Source organism: Bombina bombina, unplaced genomic scaffold (genome assembly GCF_027579735.1).
Source record: "Bombina bombina isolate aBomBom1 unplaced genomic scaffold, aBomBom1.pri scaffold_78_1, whole genome shotgun sequence".
Taxonomy (NCBI): Eukaryota; Metazoa; Chordata; class Amphibia; order Anura; family Bombinatoridae; genus Bombina; species Bombina bombina.
This window is the reverse complement of record NW_026511871.1, coordinates 203,501-226,270: the sequence shown is the minus strand read 5'-3', so window position 1 is coordinate 226,270 and position 22,770 is coordinate 203,501.

Here is a 22,770-nt window from a genome sequence, read left to right as displayed (position 1 = left end):
AGACCATGCTGGAGCCACCAGTAATACAAACGATTGCTCCATGATGATTTTGGAGATCATTCTTGGAAGAACTACTAGAGGAGGGAAAATATAAGCAGGTTGATAACCCCAAGGAAGTGTCAATGCACCCACTGCTTCCGCCTGAGGATCCCTGGACCTGGACAAGTACCTGGGAAATTTCTTGTTTAGATGAGAAGCCATCAGATCTGTTTCTGGAAGACCCCACATCTGAATAACCTGAGAAAACACATCTGGATGGAGAGACCACTCCCCCGGATGTAAAGTCTGACAGCTGAGATAATCCACCTCACAATTGTCTATACCTGGGATATGAACCGCAGAAATTAGACAGGAGCTGGATTCCGCCCAAGCAAGTATCAGATACTTCTTTCATAGCTTGAGGACGGTGAGTCCCACCCCGATGATTGACATATGCCACAGTTGTGATATTGTCTGTCTGAAAACAAATGAACGGTTCTCTCTTCAACAGAGGCCAAATCTGAAGAGCCCTGAAAATCGCACGGAGTTCCAAAAACAGAAATTATGCTTACCTGATAAATTACTTTCTCTTGTGGTGTATCCAGTCCACGAATTCAACCTTTACTTGTCGGATATTCTCCTTCCCTACAGGAAGTGTCAAAGAGAGCACACAGCAGAGCTGTCCATAAAGCTCCCCCTCTAGCTCCACCTCCCAGTCATTCGACCGAAGGTTAGGAAGAAAAAGGAGAAACCATAGGGTGCAGTGGTGACTGTAGTTTAAACAAAAAATTATTAACTGACTTAATTGCCAGGGCGGGCCGTGGACTGGATACACCACAAGAGAAAGTAATTTATCAGGTAAGCATAAATTCTGTTTTCTCTTGTAAGGTGTATCCAGTCCACGGATTCATCCTTTACTTGTGGGATACCAATACCAAAGCTTTAGGACACGGATGAAGGGAGGAAACAAGACAGGTACCTTAAACGGAAGGCAGCACTGCTTGTAGAACCTTTTTCCCAAAAATAGCCTCCGAAGAAGCAAAAGTATTGAATTTGGAAAATTTGGAAAAAGTATACAGCGAAGACCAAGTCGCTGCCTTACAAATCTGTTCAACAGAAGTCTCGTTTTTAAAAGCCCATGTGGAAGCCACTGCTCTGGTAGAATGAGCAGTAATAGTCTCAGGAGGCTGCTGGCCAGCAGTCACATAGGCCACACGGATGATGCTATTCAGCCAAAAGAAAAGAGAGGTAGCAGTCACTTTCTGACCTCTCCTCTTACCAGAATAGATAACAAACAAGGAAGATGTTTGTCTGAAATCCTGAGTTGCATGTAAATAGAACTTTAAAGCACGAACCACATCAAGATTGTGTAACAGACGTTCCTTCTTCGAAGAAGGATTAGGACACAGAGAAGGAACAACAATTTCCTGGTTAATATTCTTGTTAGAAAAAACTTTAGGAAGAAAACCAGGTTTGGTACGCAAAACTACCTTATCTGCGTGGAACACCAGGTAAGGTGAATCACACTGTAATAGTGGACAAATGTGATAGTTGCTTTTAGAAGAGCAACTATCAATTTAACCCTAAATGTTGGTGTGAATTTAGCGGCAATGAAAGCACTACAAACTGTGGTTTTACCTCAAAGAAAACCACCTAACTAAAAAGATAGTTGTAAGAATATGGGGGTATTTGTATAGTTTGTAGTGTGACTGGAGTAGCTCTGAACCAGATCTACTCAGTCTAAATCTTGCCTGGTGTTTGATACTATGTTAAGATGATTATTTGATACTGTGTAAAACAAATGTAAAACAAATGTAAGTAAAAATTGTAAGTATGAATTTACTAGAAGTTTAAATTTACTAGAAGTATAATAATTTCAATCCGTTATATGAAAGACAGATATCTGATATTTAGTAGATAATATATAAGAATTTATTCAGGGTAACTTTATAAATACATGCATACAGTAAAATACAGTACGAACATTAAAAGCTAGAACTACCTATTGTTTGACCGGATCCGGAATTAAAATGTAATCAATAACAAAACAGTTAGAAATATGATTTATCTAAAATATATACAACGATCCTAGAAATATATACAACGATCCTAGAAATGTGTATGTTGTATTATTAACTAGAGCGAAAAATGGGATTTACAGTTTATATGTAGAATCCTGTATATGATAATATATATAGAATACACGAAATAGAAGAGTATGCAAAAGTGCAGTCGCCCGGGACTTGAAAAAAATTGTTTTAAAAGGTACCTTAAAAAAGGACAAAAAAAAAATGTTCAAGATTGTTGTACTATACCGGTATAGTTATTCTGTAGATCCTGTTCGTTGAGGCAAACTTTTTTTTTTTTTTTTTTTTTGTTCCTGGAAACCCACCAGGGGGTCTCTTATAATAGTATCCAGAGGGTTAGTGTGGTAATAGTATCCAGAGCTTGTTGTGGAGGTTACGATCTTGTGTATCCTTTGTTGAAGGACCCACCAGGGGGTCTTCCACAGTCTTTCAAGTGTATTTTATTGTGCAAGAATACAATCCTCTCTTTCTAATTACTTAGTTGGATGTTGTCTGACTTTGTTCTCTAATTTACTTTTGTTGAGCGGTTCGATTAGAGAAGTATCCACAAGTGTCAAACTGTACGATGTTTTGAGCTGTGTTATGAGCTTCTTGGTTTCTGTGTAAAACAAGTCAGAACTCTACTATAGTGTGAACCAAACAAGTCAGAACTCTACTATAGTGTGAACCAAACAAGTCAGAACTCTACTATAGTGTGAACCAAACAAGTCAGAACTCTACTATAGTGTGAACCAAACAAGTCAGAACTCTACTATAGTGTGAACCAAACAAGTCAGAACTCTACTATAGTGTGAACCAAACAAGTCAGAACTCTACTATAGTGTGAACCAAACAAGTCAGAACTCTACTATAGTGTGAACCAAACAAGTCAGAACTCTACTATAGTGTGAACCAAACAAGTCAGAACTCTACTATAGTGTGAACCAAACAAGTCAGAACTCTACTATAGTGTGAACCAAACAAGTCAGAACTCTACTATAGTGTGAACCTAAACAAGTCAGAACTCTACTATAGTGTGAACCAAACAAGTCAGAACTCTACTATAGTGTGAACCAAACAAGTCAGAACTCTACTATAGTGTGAACCAAACAAGTCAGAACTCTACTATAGTGTGAACCAAACAAATCAGAACTCTACTATAGTGTGAACCAAACAAGTCAGAACTCTACTATAGTGTGAACCAAACAAGTCAGAACTCTACTATAGTGTGAACCAAACAAATCAGAACTCTACTATAGTGTGAACCAAACAAATCAGAACTCTACTATAGTGTGAACCAAACAAGTCAGAACTCTACTATAGTGTGAACCAAACAAGTCAGAACTCTACTATAGTGTGAACCAAACAAGTCAGAACTCTACTATAGTGTGAACCAAACAAGTCAGAACTCTACTATAGTGTGAACCAAACAAGTCAGAACTCTACTATAGTGTGAACCAAACAAGTCAGAACTCTACTATAGTGTGAACCAAACAAGTCAGAACTCTACTATAGTGTGAACCTAAACAAGTCAGAACTCTACTATAGTGTGAACCAAACAAGTCAGAACTCTACTATAGTGTGAACCAAACAAATCAGAACTCTACTATAGTGTGAACCTAAACAAATCAGAACTCTACTATAGTGTGAACCAAACAAGTCAGAACTCTACTATAGTGTGAACCAAACAAGTCAGAACTCTACTAGTGTGAACCAAACAAGTCAGAACTCTACTATAGTGTGAACCAAACAAGTCAGAACTCTACTATAGTGTGAACCAAACAAGTCAGAACTCTACTATAGTGTGAACCAAACAAGTCAGAACTCTACTATAGTGTGAACCCTCCGGGGTACCACAAAAAAACCCCCCTCATTTTGTTCCAAATACTAAAAAAGAAAAGGCTACACAGAAACCAAGAAGCTCATAACACAGCTCAAAACATCGTACAGTTTGACACTTGTGGATACTTCTCTAATCGAACCGCTCAACAAAAGTAAATTAGAGAACAAAGTCAGACAACATCCAACTAAGTAATTAGAAAGAACAAAGAGAGGATTGTATTCTTGCACAATAAAATACACTTGAAAGACTGTGGAAGACCCCCTGGTGGGTCCTTCAACAAAGGATACACAAGATCGTAACCTCCACATCATCAAAAAAAAAAAAAGATCACAACTAAAGCAACAAACTCTGGATACTATTACCACACTAACCCTCTGGATACTATTATAAGAGACCCCCTGGTGGGTTTCCAGGAACAAAAAAAAAAAAAGTTTGCCTCAACGAACAGGATCTACAGAATAACTATACCGGTATAGTACAACAATCTTGAACATTTTTTTTGTCCTTTTTTAAGGTACCTTTTAAAACAATTTTTTCAAGTCCCGGGCGACTGCACTTTTGCATACTCTTCTATTTCGTGTATTCTATATATATTATCATATACAGGATTCTACATATAAACTGTAAATCCCATTTTTCGCTCTAGTTAATAATACAACATACACATTTCTAGGATCGTTGTATATATTTCTAGGATCGTTGTATATATTTTAGATAAATCATATTTCTAACTGTTTTGTTATTGATTACATTTTAATTCCGGATCCGGTCAAACAATAGGTAGTTCTAGCTTTTAATGTTCGTACTGTATTTTACTGTATGCATGTATTTATAAAGTTACCCTGAATAAATTCTTATATATTATCTACTAAATATCAGATATCTGTCTTTCATATAACGGATTGAAATTATTATACTTCTAGTAAATTTAAACTTCTAGTAAATTCATACTTACAATTTTTACTTACATTTGTTTTACATTTGTTTTACACAGTATCAAATAATCATCTTAACATAGTATCAAACACCAGGCAAGATTTAGACTGAGTAGATCTGGTTCAGAGCTACTCCAGTCGCACTACAAACTATACAAATACCCCCAGAATCACACTGTAAGGCAGATAACTCTGAGACTCTTCGAGCAGAAGAGATAGCTACCAAAAATAAAACTTTCCAAGATAACAACTTAATATCTATGGAATGTAAAGGTTCAAACGGAACCCCTTGAAGAACTGAAAGAACTAGATTTAGACTCCATGGCGGAGCCACAGGTTTATAGACAGGCTTGATTCTGACTAAAGCCTGAGTAAACGCTTGAACGCCTGGTACCTCTGCCAGACGCTTGTGTAAAAGAATAGACAGAGCAGATACCTGTCCTTTTAAGGAACTAGCTGACAATCCTTTCTCCAATCCTCCTTGGAGGAAAGACAGTATCCTGGGAATCCTAATCTTACTCCATGAGTAACCCTTGGATTCAAACCAACAGAGATATTTCCGCCATATCTTATGGTAGATTTTCCTGGTGACATTCTTTCTAGCCTGAATCAGGGTATCTATAACTGACTCAGAGAAACCACGCTTTGATAGAATTAAGCGTTAAATCTCCAAGCAGTCAGACGCAGAGAAATTAGATTTGGATGCTTGAACGGAACCTGTATTAGAAGATCCTGCCTCATTGGCAGTGTCCATGGTGGGACAGATGACATGTCCACTAGGTCTGCATACCAAGTCCTGCGTGGCCACGCAGGCCCTATCAGAATCACCGAAGCCTTCTCCTGATTGATTCTGGCGACCAGACGAGGGAGAAGGGGAACAGTGGAAAAACATAAGCCAGATTGAAGGACCAAGGCGCTGCTAGAGCATCTATCAATACCGCCTTGGGATCCCGGGACCTGGACCCGTAGAGAGGAAGTTTGGTGTTCTGACGGGACGCCATCAGATCCAACTCTGGAATGCCCCATAGCTGAGTCAGCTGGGCAAACACCCCCGGATGGAGTTCCCACTTCTCCGGGTGAAATGTCTGACGACTTAGAAAATCCGCCTCCCAGTTGTCTACTCCTGGGATGTGAATTGCTGAGAGATGGCCGGAGTGATCCTCCGCCCACCTGATTATTTTGGTTACTTCCGTCATCGCTAGGGAACTCTTTGTTCCCCCCTGATGATTGACGTAAGCTACAGTCGTGATGTTGTCCAACTGAAATCTGATGAATTTGGCCGCAGCTAGCTGAGGCCATGCCTGAAAAGCGTTGAATATCGCCCTCAGTTCCAGAATGTTTATCGAGAGAAGAGTTTCTTCCCGAGACCATAAGCCCTGAGCTTTCAGGGAGTCCCAGACCGCACCGCAGCCTACCAGACTGGCGTCGGTCGTTACAATGATCCACTCTGGCCTGCGGAAACATATTCCTTGAGACAGGTGATCCTGAGACAACCACCAGAGAAGAGAATCTCTGGTCTCCTGGTCCAACTGAATTTGAGGAGACAAATCTGCATAATCCCCACTCCACTGTTTGAGCATGCATAGTTGCAGTGGTCTGAGGTGTATCCGAGCAAAAGGGACTATGTCCATTGCTGCTACCATTAATCCGATTGTCTCCATGCACTGAGCTACAGATGGCCGGGGAATGGAATGAAGAGCTCGGCAAGTAAAGAGTTTTAACTTTCTGACCTCCGTCAGAAATATTTTCATTTATACCGAGTCTATTAGAGCCCCTAGGAAGGGAACCCTTGTGAGTGGGGAAAGAGAACTCTTTTTGATTTTCACCTTGCACCCAATGAGACCTCAGAAAGGCCAATACAATCTCTGTGTGAGACTTGGCTCTTTGGAAAGACGGCGCCTGAATTAAGATGTCGTCTAGGTAAGGCGCCACTGCTATGCCACGCGGTCTTAGAACCGCCAGGAGGGACACTAGCACCTTTGTGAAAATTCTGGGAGCAGTGGCTAAGCCGAAGGGAAGAGCCACAAACTGGTAATGCTTGTCCAGAAAAGCAAACCTGAGAAACTGGTGATGATCTTTGTGGATAGGAATGTGTAGGTATGCATCCTTTAGATCCACGGTAGTCATATATTGACCTTCCTGGATCATTGGTAAGATTGTCCGAATGGTCTCCATTTTGAATGATGGGACTCTGAGGAATCTTTTTAGAATTTTTAGATCCAGGATGGGTCTGAAAGTACCCTCTTTTTTGGGAACCACAAACAGGTTGGAGTAAAAACCCAACCCTTGTTCCGCAATTGGAACTGGGTGGATCACTCCCATGGTATGTAGATCTTCTACACAGCGTAAAAACGCCTCTTTCTTTGTCTGATCTGTAGACAGACGAGAAATGTGGAACCTTCCCCTTGGAGGAGAGTCCTTGAATTCTAGAAGGTATCCCTGGGATACAATCTCTAATGCCCAATGATCATGTACATCTCTTGCCCAGGCCTGAGCGAAGAGAGAGAGTCTGCCCCCTACTAGATCCGGTCCCGGATCGGGGGCTACCCCTTCATGCTGTCTTGGTGGCAGCTGCAGGCTTTTTGGCCTGTTTACCCTTATTCCAGCCCTGGTAAGGTTTCCAGGTTGCCTTGGGCTGTGAAGCATTACCCTCTTGCTTTGCAGCCGGAGAGGATGAAGTGGGGCCGTTCCTGAAATTACGAAAGGAACGAAAATTAGCTTTGTTCTTTGTCTTAAAGGACTTGTCCTGAGGGAGAGCATGGCCTTTTCCCCCGGTGATTACTGAAATAATCGCTTTCAATTCAGGCCCGAAGAGGGTTTTTCCTTTGAAAGGGATGTTCAAAAGCTTGGATTTTGACGACACATCGGCCGACCAGGACTTTAGCCATAGCGCCCTGCGTGCCAAAACCTGAATTTTTTGCCGCTAACTTAGCTATTTGGAAAGCGGGGTCTGTGATAAAAGAATTAGCTAGCTTTAGAGCCTTAATTCTATCCATCATTTCCTCATATAAGGTCTCCGTCTGGAGCATGTCTTCCAGCGCCTCAAACCAGAAAGCAGCTGCAGTAGTTACAGGAATAATGCAGGCAATAGGTTGGAGAAGAAAACCTTGTTGAACAAAAATTTTCTTAAGTAAACCTTCTAAATTTTTATCCATAGGGTCTTTAAAAGCACAACTGTCTTCAATTGGTATGCTTGTGCGCTTAGCAAGTGAAGAAACAGCCCCCTCTACCTTAGGGACCGTCTGCCACGAGTCCCGCATGGAGTCAGATATGGGGAACATTTTCTTAAAAACAGGAGGGGGAACAAAGGGGACGCCTGGTCTATCCCACTCCCTAGTAACGATATCCGCAATCCTCTTAGGGACCGGAAACGAATCAGTGTAAACAGAGACCTCTAGGTACTTGTCCATTTTACACAATTTCTCTGGGACCACCAAAGGGCCGCAGTCATCCAGAGTAGCTAATACCTCGCAGAGCAAAACGCGGAGGTGTTCTAGTTTAAATTTAAAAGCCAATGTATCTGAATCTGTCTGAGGAGGAATCCTTCCTGAATCAGAGACTTCTCCCTCAGACATCAAATCCCTTGCTCCCACTTCAAAGCGTTGTGAGGGTACATCGGATACGGCTACCAAAGTGTCAGAATGCTCATAATCTGTTCTTAAAACAGAGCTATCACGCTTTGCAGGTAACACGGGCAGTTTAGATAAGAAAGCTGCATAAGAATTATCCATGACTGCCGCTAAGTCTTGTAATGTAAAAGGGTTAGACGCACTAGAGGTACTAGGCATCGCTTGAGCGGGCGTAACTGGTTGTGACACTTGGGGAGAGATAGACGGCTGCCCTCGTTACCTTCAGTCTGAGTATCATCTTGGGCCACATTTTTAAGTGCAACAATATGATCTTTAAAGTGTATAGACATATCAGTACAAGTGGGACACATTCTGAGAGGGGGTTCCACCATGGCTTCTAAACACATTGAACAAGGATTTTCCTTGGTGTCAGACATGTTTAACAGACTAGTAGTATACACAAACAGGCTTGGAAATCACTTTAATCAATTAAAAAACACAATTTGAAAAAACGTTACTGTGCCTTTAAGAGATAAAAAAGGCACACAATTTTGCAAAACAGTGAAAAATGCAGTAATCTTTTAGAAATTTTCACAGTATGTACCTAAAGCCTTAGTAAGATTGCACCACTAGAAAGCAAAACGATTAACCTCAATGCCCAAACCGGAGCAGCCTAAAGCCAACAACCGGTTAAAATTACTACAGCACCTTGCCACAGCACTGCTGTGGCCCTAAATGTCCTTAGGGACCAGATTTGGGGGAATATAGCTTCCTTTAGGCCCTCAAACAGCAGCAGGACCTTCCATGTGAAGCAGCATGAACTTCTATGCAATTCTAACTGTGCATCTGAGGTGCTAAATTAGGCCCCTCCCACTCTACTCCAGAGCTGTGAGGCCTAAGAAACCACTTCTAAGTGAATAAAACAATAGCCATGTGGGTAACAACCCCAGAAAGAACCCAAAAGGACTTTCAAAGTGTCTTACAAACAATATTTTCCTAAAAAAACAATCGATTGCCCTGAATTAGTGTCAACCAGCATAATTAGCCCTGTTATGTAAGCAAGTTGGTACTCTTACGTAACAATTCAAAATTTTCAGATCCAGAACTGGTCTGAATGAATTTTCTTTCTTTGGGACAATGAATAGATTTGAATAAAACCCCAGACCCTGTTCCGGAAACAGAACTTGCATGATTACCCCTGAAAACTACAGGTCTGAAACACACTTCAGGAAAGCCTTTACTGGATTTGCTGGGATGCGTGAGAGAAAATATCTTCTCACAGGAGGTCTTACTCTGAATCCTATTCAGTACCCCTGAGAGACAATACTCAGAATCCATTGATTTTGGACAGAATTTGTCCAAATATCCTTGAAAAATCTTAATCTGCCCCCTACCAGCTGAGCTGGAATGAGGGCCGCACCTTCATGCAGACTTGGGGGCTGGATTTGGTCTCTTAAATGGCTTGGATTTATTCCAATTTGAGGAAGGTTACCGATTGGAAACAGATTCCTTGGGGGAAGGATTAGGCTTCTGTTCCTTATTCTGTCAAAAGGAACAAAAACGATTAGAAGCTTTAGATTTACCCTTAGGTCTTTTATCCTGAGGCAAAAAAAAAAACAGAATTTATGCTTACCTGATAAATTACTTTCTCTTGCGGTGTATCCAGTCCACGGATTCATCCTTACTTGTGGGATATTCTCCTTCCCTACAGGAAGTGGCAAAGAGAGCACACAGCAGAGCTGTCCATATAGCTCCCCCCCTAGCTCCACCCCCCAGTCATTCGACCAAAGGTTAAGAAGCCAAAGGAGAAACCATAGGGTGCAGTGGTGACTGTAGTTTAAACAAAAAATTTTTTACCTGACTTAATTGCCAGGGCGGGCCGTGGACTGGATACACCGCAAGAGAAAGTAATATATCAGGTAAGCATAAATCCTGTTTTCTCTTGCAAGGTGTATCCAGTCCACGGATTCATCCTTACTTGTGGGATACCAATACCAAAGCTTTAGGACACGGATGAAGGGAGGGAACAAGACAGGTACCTTAAACGGAAGGCACAACTGCTTGCAAAACCTCTCTCCCAAAAACAGCCTCCGAAGAAGCAAAAGTATCGAATTTATAAAATTTGGCAAAAGTATGCAGTGAAGACCAAGTCGCTGCCTTACAAATCTGTTCAACAGAAGCCTCATTTTTGAAAGCCCATGTGGAAGCCACTGCTCTGGTAGAATGAGCAGTAATTCTTTCAGGAGGCTGCTGGCCAGCAGTCTCATAGGCCAAACGGATGATGCTTTTCAGCCAAAAGGAAAGAGAGGTAGCAGTCGCTTTCTGACCTCTCCTCTTACCAGAATAGATAACAAAGAAGATGTTTGTCTGAAATCCTTAGTTGCTTGTAAATAGAACTTTAAAGCACAAACTACATCAAGATTATGCAAAAGACGTTCCTTCTTCGAAGATGGGTTAGGACACAGAGAAGGAACAACTATTTCCTGGTTAATATTCTTGTTAGAAACAACTTTAGGAAGAAAACCAGGTTTGGTACGCAAAACTACCTTATCTGCGTGGAACACCAGATAAGGTGAATCACACTGTAAGGCAAATAATTGAGACTCTTCGAGCAGAAGAGATAGCTACCAAAAACAAAACTTTCCAAGATAACAACTTAATAGCTATGGAATGTAAAGGTTCAAACGGAACCCCTTGAAGAACTGAAAGAACTAGATTTAGACTCCATGGCGGAGCCACAGGTTTATAGACAGGCTTGATTCTGACTAAAGCCTGTGCAAACGCTTGAACGTCCGGTATCTCTGCCAGACGCTTGTGCAAAAGGATAGACAGAGCAGATATCTGTCCCTTTAAAGAACTAGCCGACAATCCTTTCTCCAAACCGTCTTGGAGAAAAGACAATATCCTGGAAATCCTAATCTTACTCCATGAGTAACCCTTGGATTCACACCAACAAAGATATTTCCACCATATCTCATGGTAGACTTTCCTGGTGACAGGCTTTCTAGCCTGGATCAGAGTATCTATAACTGACTCAGAAAAACCACGCTTTGAAAGAATTAAGCGTTCAATCTCCAAGCAGTCAGACGTAGAGAAACTAGATTTGGATGCTTGAACGGACCCTGTATTAGAAGGTCCTGCCTCATTGGCAGTGTCCATGGTGGGACAGATGACATGTCCACTAGGTCTGCATACCAAGTCCTGCGTGGCCACGCAGGCGCTATCAAAATCACCAACGCCTTCTCATGCTTGATTCTGGCGATCAGACGAGGGAGAAGAGGAAACGGTGGGAAAACATAAGCCAGATTGAAGGACCAAGGCGCTACTAGAGCATCTATCAATGCCGCCTTGGGGTCCCGGGACCTGGATCCGTAGAGAGGAAGCTTGGTGTTCTGACGGGACGCCATCAGGTCCAACTCTGAAATGCCCCATAGCTGAGTCAGCTGGGCAAATACCTCTGGGTGGAGTTCCCACTCCCCCGGGTGAAAAGTCTGACGACTTAGAAAATCCGCCTCCCAGTTGTCTACACCTGGGATGTGAATTGCTGATAGATGGCAGGAGTGGGCCTCCGCCCACCTGATTATTTTGGTTACTTCCCTCATCGCTAGAGAACTCTTTGTTCCCCCATGATGATTGATGTAAGCTACAGTCGTAATGTTGTCTGACTGAATCTTATGAATTTGGCCGCAGCTAAGTGAGGCCATGCCTGAAGCGCGTTGAATATTGCCCTCAGTTTGAGCTACAGATGGCCGAGGAATGGAATGAAGAACTCGGCAAGTAGTTAAAGGTTTCAACTTTCTGACCTCCGTCAGAAATATTTTCATTTCTACCGAATCTATTGGTGTTCCTAGGAAGGGAACCCTTGTGAGTGGGGACAGGGAACTCTTTTTGATGTTCACCTTCCACCCGTGAGACCTTAGAAAGGCAAATACAATCTCTGTGTGAGCCTTGGCTCTGTGAAAAGACGGCGCCTGAATTAAGATGTCGTCCAAATAAGGCGCCACTGCTATGCCCCGCGGTCTTAGAACCGCCAGAAGGGACCCTAGCACCTTTGTGAAAATTCTGGGAGCAGTGGCTAAACCGAATGGAAGAGCCACGAACTGGTAATGCTTGTCTAGAAAAGCGAACCGGAGGAACTGATGACGATGATCTTTGTGGATTGGGATATGCAGGTACGCATCCTTTAGATCCACAGTAGTAATATATTGACCTTCCTGGATCATAGATAAGAATGTCCGAATGGTCTCCATCTTAAATGATGAGACTCTGAGGAATTTGTTTAGAAATTTGAGATCCAGGATTGGTCTGAAAGTTCCTTCTTTTTTGGGAACCACAAACAGGTTTGAGTAAAACCCCAACCCTTGTTCCGCAATTGGAACTGGGTGGATCACTCCCATTGTATGTAGGTCTTCTACACAGCGTAAGAACGCCTCTTTCTTTGTCGTGTCTGTAGACAGACGAGAAATATGGAACCTTCCCCTTGGAGGGGAGTCCTTGAATTCTAGAAGATATCCCTGGGTAACAATCTCTAAAGCCCAGGGATTGAGAACATCTCTTGCCCAGGCCTGAGCGAAGAGAGAAAGTCTGCCCCCTACTAGATCCGGTTCCGGATCGGGGGCTACCCCGTTATGCTGTCTTGGTAGCAGCTGCAGGCTTTTTGGCCTGTTTACCCTTGTTCCAGCCCTGATAAGGCTTCCAGGTTGCCTTGGGCTGTGAAGCGTTACCCTATTGCTTTGCAGCTGTAGAGGCTGAAGCGGGACCGCTCCTGAAATTACGAAAGGAACGAAAATTAGCTTTGTTTTTAGCCTTAAAAGGCTTGTCCTGGGGGAGAGCATGGCCCTTTCCCCCGGTGATTTCTGAAATAATCTCTTTCAATTCTGGCCCGAAAAGGGTCTTTCCCTTGAAAGGGATATTTAACAATTTGGATTTTGATAACACATCGGCCGACCATGACTTGAGCCAAAGCGCTCTGCGTGCCATAATGAATTTTTTGCCGCCAACTTAGCTAATTGCAAAGCGGCATCTGTGATAAATGAATTAGCCAGCTTTAGCCTTAATTCTATCCATAATTTCGTCATATGAGGTCTCCGTCTGGAGCAACTCCTCCAGCGCCTCAAACCAGAAAGCCGCTGCAGTAGTTACAGGAACAATGCAGGCAATAGGTTGGAGAAGAAAGCCTTGTTGAACAAAGATTTTCTTAAGTAAACCTAACTTTTTATCCATAGGATCTTTATGGTATGGTTGTGCGCTTAGCAAGTGTCGAAACAGCCCCCTCTACCTTAGGGACCGTCTGCCACGAGTCCCGCCTAGGGTCAGTTATGGGGAACATTTTCTTAAAAATAGGTGGGGGGAAAAAAGGGACACCTGGTCTATCCCACTCCCTAGTAACAATATCCGCAACCCTCTTAGGGATCGGAAATGCATCAGTGTATACAGGAACCTCTAGGTACTTGTCCATTTTACACAACTTCTCTGGGACCACCATAGGGTCACAATCATCCAGAGTAGCTAATACCTCCCTGAGCAAAACGCGGAGGTGTTCCAATTTAAATTTAAACGCTAATGAATCTGACTCTGCCCGATGAGAAACCTTTCCTGAATCGGAAATTTCTCCCTCAGACATCAAATCCCTCACCTCCATTTCAGAGCGTTGTGAGGGTACATCAGATAAGGCTACCAAAGCTTCAGACTGCTCATAATCTGTTCTTAAAACAGAGCTATCACGCTTTGAAGGAAAAACTGGCAGTTTGGATAGAAAGGCCACAAGGTAATTATCCATAACTGTCGCTAGTTGTTGCAATGTAATAGGGGCAGAGGCACTAGAGGCACTAAGCGTCGCTTGCGCGGGCGTAACTGGTTGGGACACATGGGGAGAGGTAGACGGACTATCCTCATTACCTTCAGTCTGAGAATCATCTTGGGCCACATTTTTAAGTGCAACAATATGATCTTTAAAGTATATAGACATATTAGTGCAATTGGGACACATTCTTAGAGGGGGTTCCACCATGGCTTCTAAACACATTGAACAAGGATCTTCCCTAGCGTCAGTCATGTTTAACAGACTAGTAGCATACACAAGCAAGCTTGGAAAACACTTTAATCAAATAAAAAACACAATTTGAAAAAAACGTTACTGTGCCTTTAAGAAATAAAAAGAGCACACAATTTTACAAAACAGTGAAAAATGCACCAATCCTTTTGAAATTTTCACAGTATGTCCTAAGGCTTTAATATGATTGCACAGCAAGTTTCAGAACGATTAACCCCTTAATGCCCAAACCGGAGCAGCCTAAAGCCAACAACCGGTTAACAAACTACAGCACCTTGCCACAGCTTACTGCTGTGGCCTTAGGGATCAGTTTTGGGGAAATAAAGCTTCTTCTAGGCCCTCAATCAGCAGCTGGACCCTTCATGTGAAGCAGCATGAAACAGTCTCTCAATTCTAAGTGCGCATCTGAGGCGTGAAATTAGGCCCTTCCCACTCCCCTCCGGAGTAGTGAGGCTTACAAAAATCACTTCTAAGTGACTAAATTTATGTCATGTGGATAATAACCCCAGTAAAACACTCCAAAGTGCCTAAAAAGGTGTCTCCAACAAGTATTTCTTAAATAATCGATTACCCTGCATTAGTGTCAACCAGCCTATTTAGCCCTGTCATGTAAGCATTCAATTCTATACTAAGTCTCAGAACATAGCTTACCCTCCCCAAATGGGGATCTTGTCAGTCTTGTCAGGCATTATCTCAGTCTTGTCTAGAAATAAATGACTGAACATACCTCATTGCAGTCAAGCCTGCAAACTGTTCCCCCCCCCCCCCCCAAACTGAAGTTTTCTGGTACTCCTCAGTCCTGTGTGGGAACAGCAGTGGATTTTAGTTACAACATGCTAAAATCATTTTCCTCTCAGCAGAAATCTTCATAACTTTTCTGCTAGAGAGTAAATAGTACAAACCGGTACCATTTAAAAATAACAAACTCTTGATTGAAGATATAAAACTACAATTCTAACACCACATTCACTTTACCCTCCCTGAGAGAGAACCTAGTGCGTTAACGCGGCAAAGAGAATGACTGGGGGGTGGAGCTAGGGGGGGAGCTATATGGACAGCTCTGCTGTGTACTCTCTTTGCCACTTCCTGTAGGGAAGGAGAATATGCCACAAGGATGAATCCGTGGACTGGATACACCTTGCAAGAGAAAACTCCCTTACTTACAGCGACAGTTGAAATAATCGAATCCAACTGAGAACCCAATAAATTATTACATTGGAAAAAAAAAATAGCAATCTAGACTTAGAAGTCATGTCAGCATTCCAAGATTTAAGCCACAATGCTATTCTAGCTAAAATAGCTAAAGACATAGATTTATCAATTTTGATATAAAAAAATGACATCACAAATAAAATGATTAGCATATTGAAGCAAGCGAACAATGCTAGACAAATCAGAATCCAATTCTTGTTGTGCTAAATTTTCCAACCAAAAGGTTGATGCAGCTGCAACATCAGCCAATGAAATTGCAGGCCTGAGAACATAACCTGAATATAAAGAGGCTTTCCTTAGGTAAGATTCAAGTTTCCTATCTAAAGGATCGTTAAAAACATAATTTATGCTTACCTGATAAATTTATTTCTCTTGTGATGTATCGATTCCACGAATTCATCCTTACTTGTGGGATATTCTCCTCCCCTACAGGAAGTGGCAAAGAGAGCACCCACAGCAGAGCTACATGTATAGCTCCCCCCCTTAGCTCCACCCCCCAGGCTAGGAAGAAAAAGGAGAAACCATAGGGTGCAGTGGTGACTGAAAGTTTAAAAATAAAAATATATATGCCTGTCTTAAAAAACAGGGCGGGCCGTGGACTCGATACATCACAAGAGAAATAAATTTATCAGGTAAGCATAAATTATGTTTTCTCTTGTAAGATGTATCGAGTCCACGGATTCATCCTTACTTGTGGGATACCAATACCAAAGCTTTAGGACACGGATGAAGGGAGGGACAAGACAGGGACCTTAAACGGAAGGCACCACTGCTTGTAGAACCTTTCTCCCAAAAATAGCCTCCGAAGAAGCAAAAGTATCGAATTTGTAAAATTTGGAAAAAGTATGAAGCGAAGACCAAGTCACCGCCTTACAAATCTGTTCAACAAAAGCCTCATTTTTAAAAGCCCATGTGGAAGCCACAGCTCTAGTAGAATGAGTAGTAATCCTTTCAGGAGGCTGCCGTCCAGCAGTCTCATAGGCTAAACGGATGATGCTTTTCAGCCAAAAGGAAAGAGGTAGCCGTAGCCCTTTGACCTCTCCGCTTACCAGAATAAACAACAAACAAAGAAGATGTTCGACGGAAATCTTTAGTTGCTTGTAAGTAGAAGTTTAAAGCACGAACCACATCAAGATTGTGCAACAGACGTTCCTTCTTAGATGAAGGATTAGGACACAAAGAAGGAACCACAATCTCTTGATTGATATTCTTATTAGAAACAACCTTAAGAAGAAACCCAGGTTTGGTACGTAAAACCACCTTATCTGCATGGAAAACAAGGTAAGGAGAATCACATTGTAAAGCAGATAGCTCAGAAACTCTTCAAGCCGAAGAGATAGCTACTAAAAACAAAACTTTCCAAGATTAAAGCTTAATATCTATGGAATGCATAGGTTCAAACGGAACCCCTTGAAGAACATTAAGAACTAAGTTTAGGCTCCATGGCGGAGCAACAGGTTTAAATACAGGCTTGATTCTGACCAAAGCCTGACTACATGCTTGAATGTCTGGGACAACTGCCAGACGTTTGTGAAGTAGAATAGACAAAGCAGATATTTGACCTTTAAGAGAACTAGCAGATAATCCCTTCTCCAAACCTTCTTGGAGAAAAGACAGTATTCTAGGAATCCTAATCTTACTCTATGAGTAACCCTTGGATTCACACCAATAAAGATATTTGCGCCAAATCTTATGATAAATCTTCCTGGTGACAGGCTTTCTAGCCTCAATCAGAGTATCAATGACCGATTCAGAGAAACCAGGCTTTGATAAAATCATGCGTTCAATCTCCAAGCAGTCAGACGCAGAGGAATTAGATTGGAACCGAGGACATGTCCACTAGGTCTGCATACCAAGTCCTGCGTGGCCACGCAGGAGCTATGATAATTACCGAAGCTCTCTCCGGCTTGATTCTGGCAACCAGACGTGGAAGGAGAGGAAACAGTGGAAATACATAAGCCAGATTGAAGGACCAAGGCACTGCTAGAGCATCCATCAGTACCGCCTTTGGATCCCGGGACCTGGACCTGTAACAAGGAAGTTTGGCATTCTGACGAGACGCCATCAGATCCAATTCTGGTGTGCCCCATGGCTGAATCAGCTGGGTGAATACCTCCTGATGGAGTTCCCAATCCCCCGGATGAAGAGTCTGACGACTTAGAAAATCCGCCTCCCAGTTCTCTACTCCTGGGATGTGGATTGCTGAGAAATGGCAAGAGTGATCCTCTGCCCACCGAATTATTTTGGTTACCTCCATCATCGCTAGAGAACTCCTTGTTCCTCCCCGATGATTGATATAAGCTACAGTCGTGATGTTGTCCGACTGAAACTGAATTTGGCTGCAGCAAGCTGAGGCCACGCCTGAAGCGCATTGAAAATCGCTCTCAGTTGTAAAATGTTTATCGGGAGGAGAGCTTCCTCCAGAGACCATAAGCCCTGTGTTTTCAGGGAGTTTCAGACTGCACCCCAGCCTAACAAGACTGGCATCTGTCGTTACAATGAGCCACTCTGGCCTGCGGAAGCACATTCCCTGAGACAGGTGGTCCTGAGACAACCACCAGAGAAGAGAATCTCTGGTCTCCTGGTCCAGATGCAGTTAAGGAGATAAGTCTGCATTATCCCCATTCCACTGTTTGAGCATGCATAGTTGCAGTGGTCTGAGGTGTAGACGAGCAAAAGGAACTATGTCCATTGCCGCTACCATGAGTCCGATTACCTCCATACACTGAGCCACTGATGGCCGAGGAATGGAATGAAGAGCTCTGCAAGTGGATAAGAGTTAACTTTCTGACCTCCGTCAGAAATATTTTCATTTCTACCGAGTCTATCAGAGTCCCTAGGAAGGAAACTCTTGTAAGAGGGAAGAGAGAACTCTTTTTTATGTTCACCTTCCACCCGTGAGATGTCAGAAAAGCCAACACGATGTCTGTGTGAAACTTGACTAGCTGGAAAGTCGAAGCCTGAATTAAGATGTCGTCTAGATAAGGCGCCACTGCTATGCCCCGTGGTCGTAGAACCGCCAGAAGGGACCCTAGCACTTTTGTGAAAATTCTGGGAGCCGTGGTCAACCCGAAGGGAAGGACCACAAACTGGTAATGCCTGTCCAGAAAGGCAAATCTGAGGAATTAATGATGATCTCTGCGAATAGGGATGTGTAGATACACATCCTTTAAGTCCACGGTAGTCATATATTGACCCTCCTGGATCAGAGGTAGAATATTCCGAATAGTCCCCATCTGGAATGATGGAACTTTGAGGAACTTGTTTAGAATTTTGAGATCCAAAATTAGTCTGAAAGTTCCCTCTTTCTTGGGAACCACAAACAGGTTTGAATAAAACCCTAGCCCCTGCTCCTCCTTTGGGACTGGGCGAATCACCCCCATGGTATGTAGGTCTTCTACACAGCGTAAGAACGCCTCTCTCTTTGTCTGGTTTACAGACAATCGAGAAATGTGAAATCTCCCCCTTGGAAGAGAGCCCTTGAATTCCAGAAGGTATCCCTGGGCACACAATTTCTAAAGCCCAGGGATCCTGAACATCTCTCGCCCAAGCCTGAGCGAAGAGAGTCTGCCCCCTACTAGATCCGGTCCCGGATCGGGGGCTACCCCTTCATGCTGTCTTAGAGGCAGCTGCAGGCTTCTTGGCCTGTTTACCCTTGTTCCAAGCCTGGTTAGGTCTCCAGACTGACTTGGATTGGGCAAAATTCCCCTCTTGCTTTGTAGCAGAGGAAGCTGAAGCAGGACCACTTTTAAAGTTCCGAAAGGAATGAAAATTATTTTGTTTGGCCCTCATCTTATTTGATTTATCCTGAGGGAGGGCATGACCCTTCCCTCCAGTGATGTCTGAAATAATCTCCTTCAGTTCAGGCCCGAATAGGGTCTTACCTTTGAAAGGAATGTTTAGATTTAGATGACACATCAGCAGACCAGGACTTAAGCCATAACGCCCTGCGTGCTAAAATGGCAAAACCTGAATTCCTTGCTGCTAATTTAGCCAGTTGAAAAGCGGCATCCGTAATAAAAGAATTAGCCAACTTACGTGCCTTAATTCTGTCCATAATTTCCTCTAATGGAGTCTCCATTTGAAGAGCCTCTTCTAGAGCCTCAAACCAGAAAGCAGCTGCAGTCTTTACAGGAACAATGCACGCAATAGGTTGGAGAGAAAAACCTTGATGAACAAAAATTTTCTTCAGGAGACCCTCTAATTTTTTATCCATAGGATCTTTGAAAGCACAACTGTCCTTGATAGGTATAGTTGTACGCTTAGAGTAGAAATAGCTCCCTCCACCTTAGGAACTGTCTGCCATGAGTCCCTTATGGTATCAGATATGGGAAACATTTTCTTAAAAACAGGAGGGGGAACGAACGGAATACCAGGTCTATCCCACTCCTTAGCAATAATATTCACAATCCTCTTAGGGACTGGAAAAACATCAGTGTAAACAGGAACCTCTAAGTATCTATCCATTTTACACAATTTCTCTGGGACCACTATAGGGTCACAATCATCTAAAGTTGCTAATACCTCCCTAAGCAATAAGCGGAGGTGTTCAAGCTTAAATTTAAAGGCCGTCATATCAGAATCTGTATGAGAAAGCGTCTTTCCTGAATCAAAAATTTCTCCCTCAGATAACAAATCCCTCGCCCCTTCAGAGCATTGTGAGGGTATATCAGAAACGGCTACTAAAGCGTGAGACGGCTCAGCATTTTATCTTAACCCAGAGCTGTCCCGCTTTCCTTGTAAACCAGGCAGTTTGGACAAAACCTCAGTGAAGGTTGTATTCATAACTGTGGCCATGTCTTGTAAAGTAAATGAATGTGACGCACTAGAGGTACTTGGCATCACTTGTGCGGGCGTTACTGGTTGTGACACTTGGGGAGAGCTAGATGGCGAACCCTCATTTACTTCTGACTGAGAATCATCTATTGCTCTATTTTCAAGTGCTAATATATGTTCTTTATAATTTATAGACATATCAGTACATTCGGGACACATTCTAAGAGGGGTTCCACAATGGCATCCAAACATATTGAACAAGGATTTTCCTTGGTATCAGACATGTTAAACAGGCTAGTAATGTAACAAGCAAGTTTGGAAAACACTGTAATCAAAGTAAATAACACTTAGAAATAAAACGGTACTGTGCCTTTAAGAGAAAAAAAGCTGCACAAGTTCTGCAAAACAGTGTAAAAAAGCAGTAAACTTAACAAAATTTTTAAAGTATTATCTTACAGCCTTAGTAACTGCACAACTATGCAAATAAACAATTAACCCCTTAATGGCAAAACCGGATTGAAAAAAACGTCAAAACCGGTAAAAAAAAGACTTCCAGCACCTTGCCACAGCTCTGCTGTGGCGCCTATCTGCCCTTCAGAACGATTTGTGGGGAAAAAACCTCCTTTACAGCCCTCAAACACAGCAGGAGCAGTTGGATGACTTAAGAAAAAGAAACTGCGCAACTGAGGTTCGAAAATAGGCCCCTCCCACCTCACGCAATGTTTTGAGGCCTATTAGAAAAACACCTGAGTGTCTCTTAATTAACCATGTGGGTTAAAAAACCTTAACAAAAGCCACAAAGTCCCTTCAAAAAACGTTATAATTGCATCATTTACTTGAACAAATAAAAAATGTTTTTTTTTTTTGTTTTTTTTAACAGTGTCACCAGTAACAAATGAGCCCTTCAAGCAAGCTGAAATTCCAATCCAAGTGTCTGAAATACAGCTTACCCTTTCCAGAATAAAAACAGACTGTCTAGAAAAACATAGACTGAACATACCTCATATGCAGCTTAGCATGCAAACCGTTCCCCCAACTGAAGTTTTCCTGTACTCTTCAGCCCTTGTGAGAACAGCAGTGGATCTTAGTTACAAAGTGCTAAGATCATAAACCTCCTTGCAGAAATCTTCATCTCTTTTTCTGCCAAAGAGTAAATAGTACACACCGGCACCATTTAAAATAAACTTTTGCTTGAGAAATAAAAAACTAACATTTTTGTCACCACACTCGCTCTGCACTTCCTAGTTACTTAGAGTAGGCAAAGAGAATGACTGGGGGGTGGAGCTAAGGGGGGAGCTATATAGGCAGCTCTGCTGTGGGTGCTCTCTTTGCCACTTCCTGTAGGAGAGGAGAATATCCCACAAGTAAGGATGAATCCGTGGACTCGATACATCTTACAAGAGAAAGAAGTACTAGCTTCCATAGGAATAGTAGTACGTTTAGAAAGAGTAGAGATAGGCCCATCAACTTTGGGGATCTTTTCTCAAAACTCTAAAGTAACTGCTGGCAAAGGATACAATTTTTTAAACCTTGAAAAAGGAATAAGAGTACCACCAGGCCTATTCCATTCCTTAGAAATCATATCAGAAATAGCATCAGGAACTGGAAAAACCTCTGGAATAACTACAGGTTTATAAACAGAATTTAAACGTTTGCTAGTTTTAATATCAAGAGGACTAATTTCCTCCATATCCAATGTAATCAACACTTCTTTTAACAAAGAACAAATATACTCTATTTTAAATAAATAAGTAGATTTGTCAGTGTCAATATATGAGGCAGCATCTTCTGAACCAGATAGATCCTCATCAGAGAAGGATAATTCAGTATGTTGTCGGTCATTTGAAATCTCATCAACTTTGAGAAGTTTTAAAAGACCTTTTACATTTATAAGAAGGCGGGATGGCAGACAAAGCCTTCTGAATAGAATCAGAAATAAATTATTATAAATTCACAGGTATATCTTGTACATTAGATGTTAAAAGAACAGCAACAGGCAATGTACTATTACTGATGGACACATTATCTGCATGTAAACGTTTATCATGACAACTATTACAAACCACAGCTGGAGATATAACCTCCACAAGTTTACAACAAATGCACTTAGCTTTGGTAGAACTTATCAGGCAGCAGGTTTCCAACAGTGATTTCTGAGACAGGATCAGATTGAGACAGGATCAGATTGAGACATCTTGCAAATGTAAGAGAAAAAAAACAACATATAAAGCAAAATGATCAATTTCCTTATATGGCAGTTTCAGGAATGGGAAAAAATGCAAACAGCATAGCCCTCAACTAAGACGCCGGAAGTGAAAAATTTGCGCCAAAAATGACG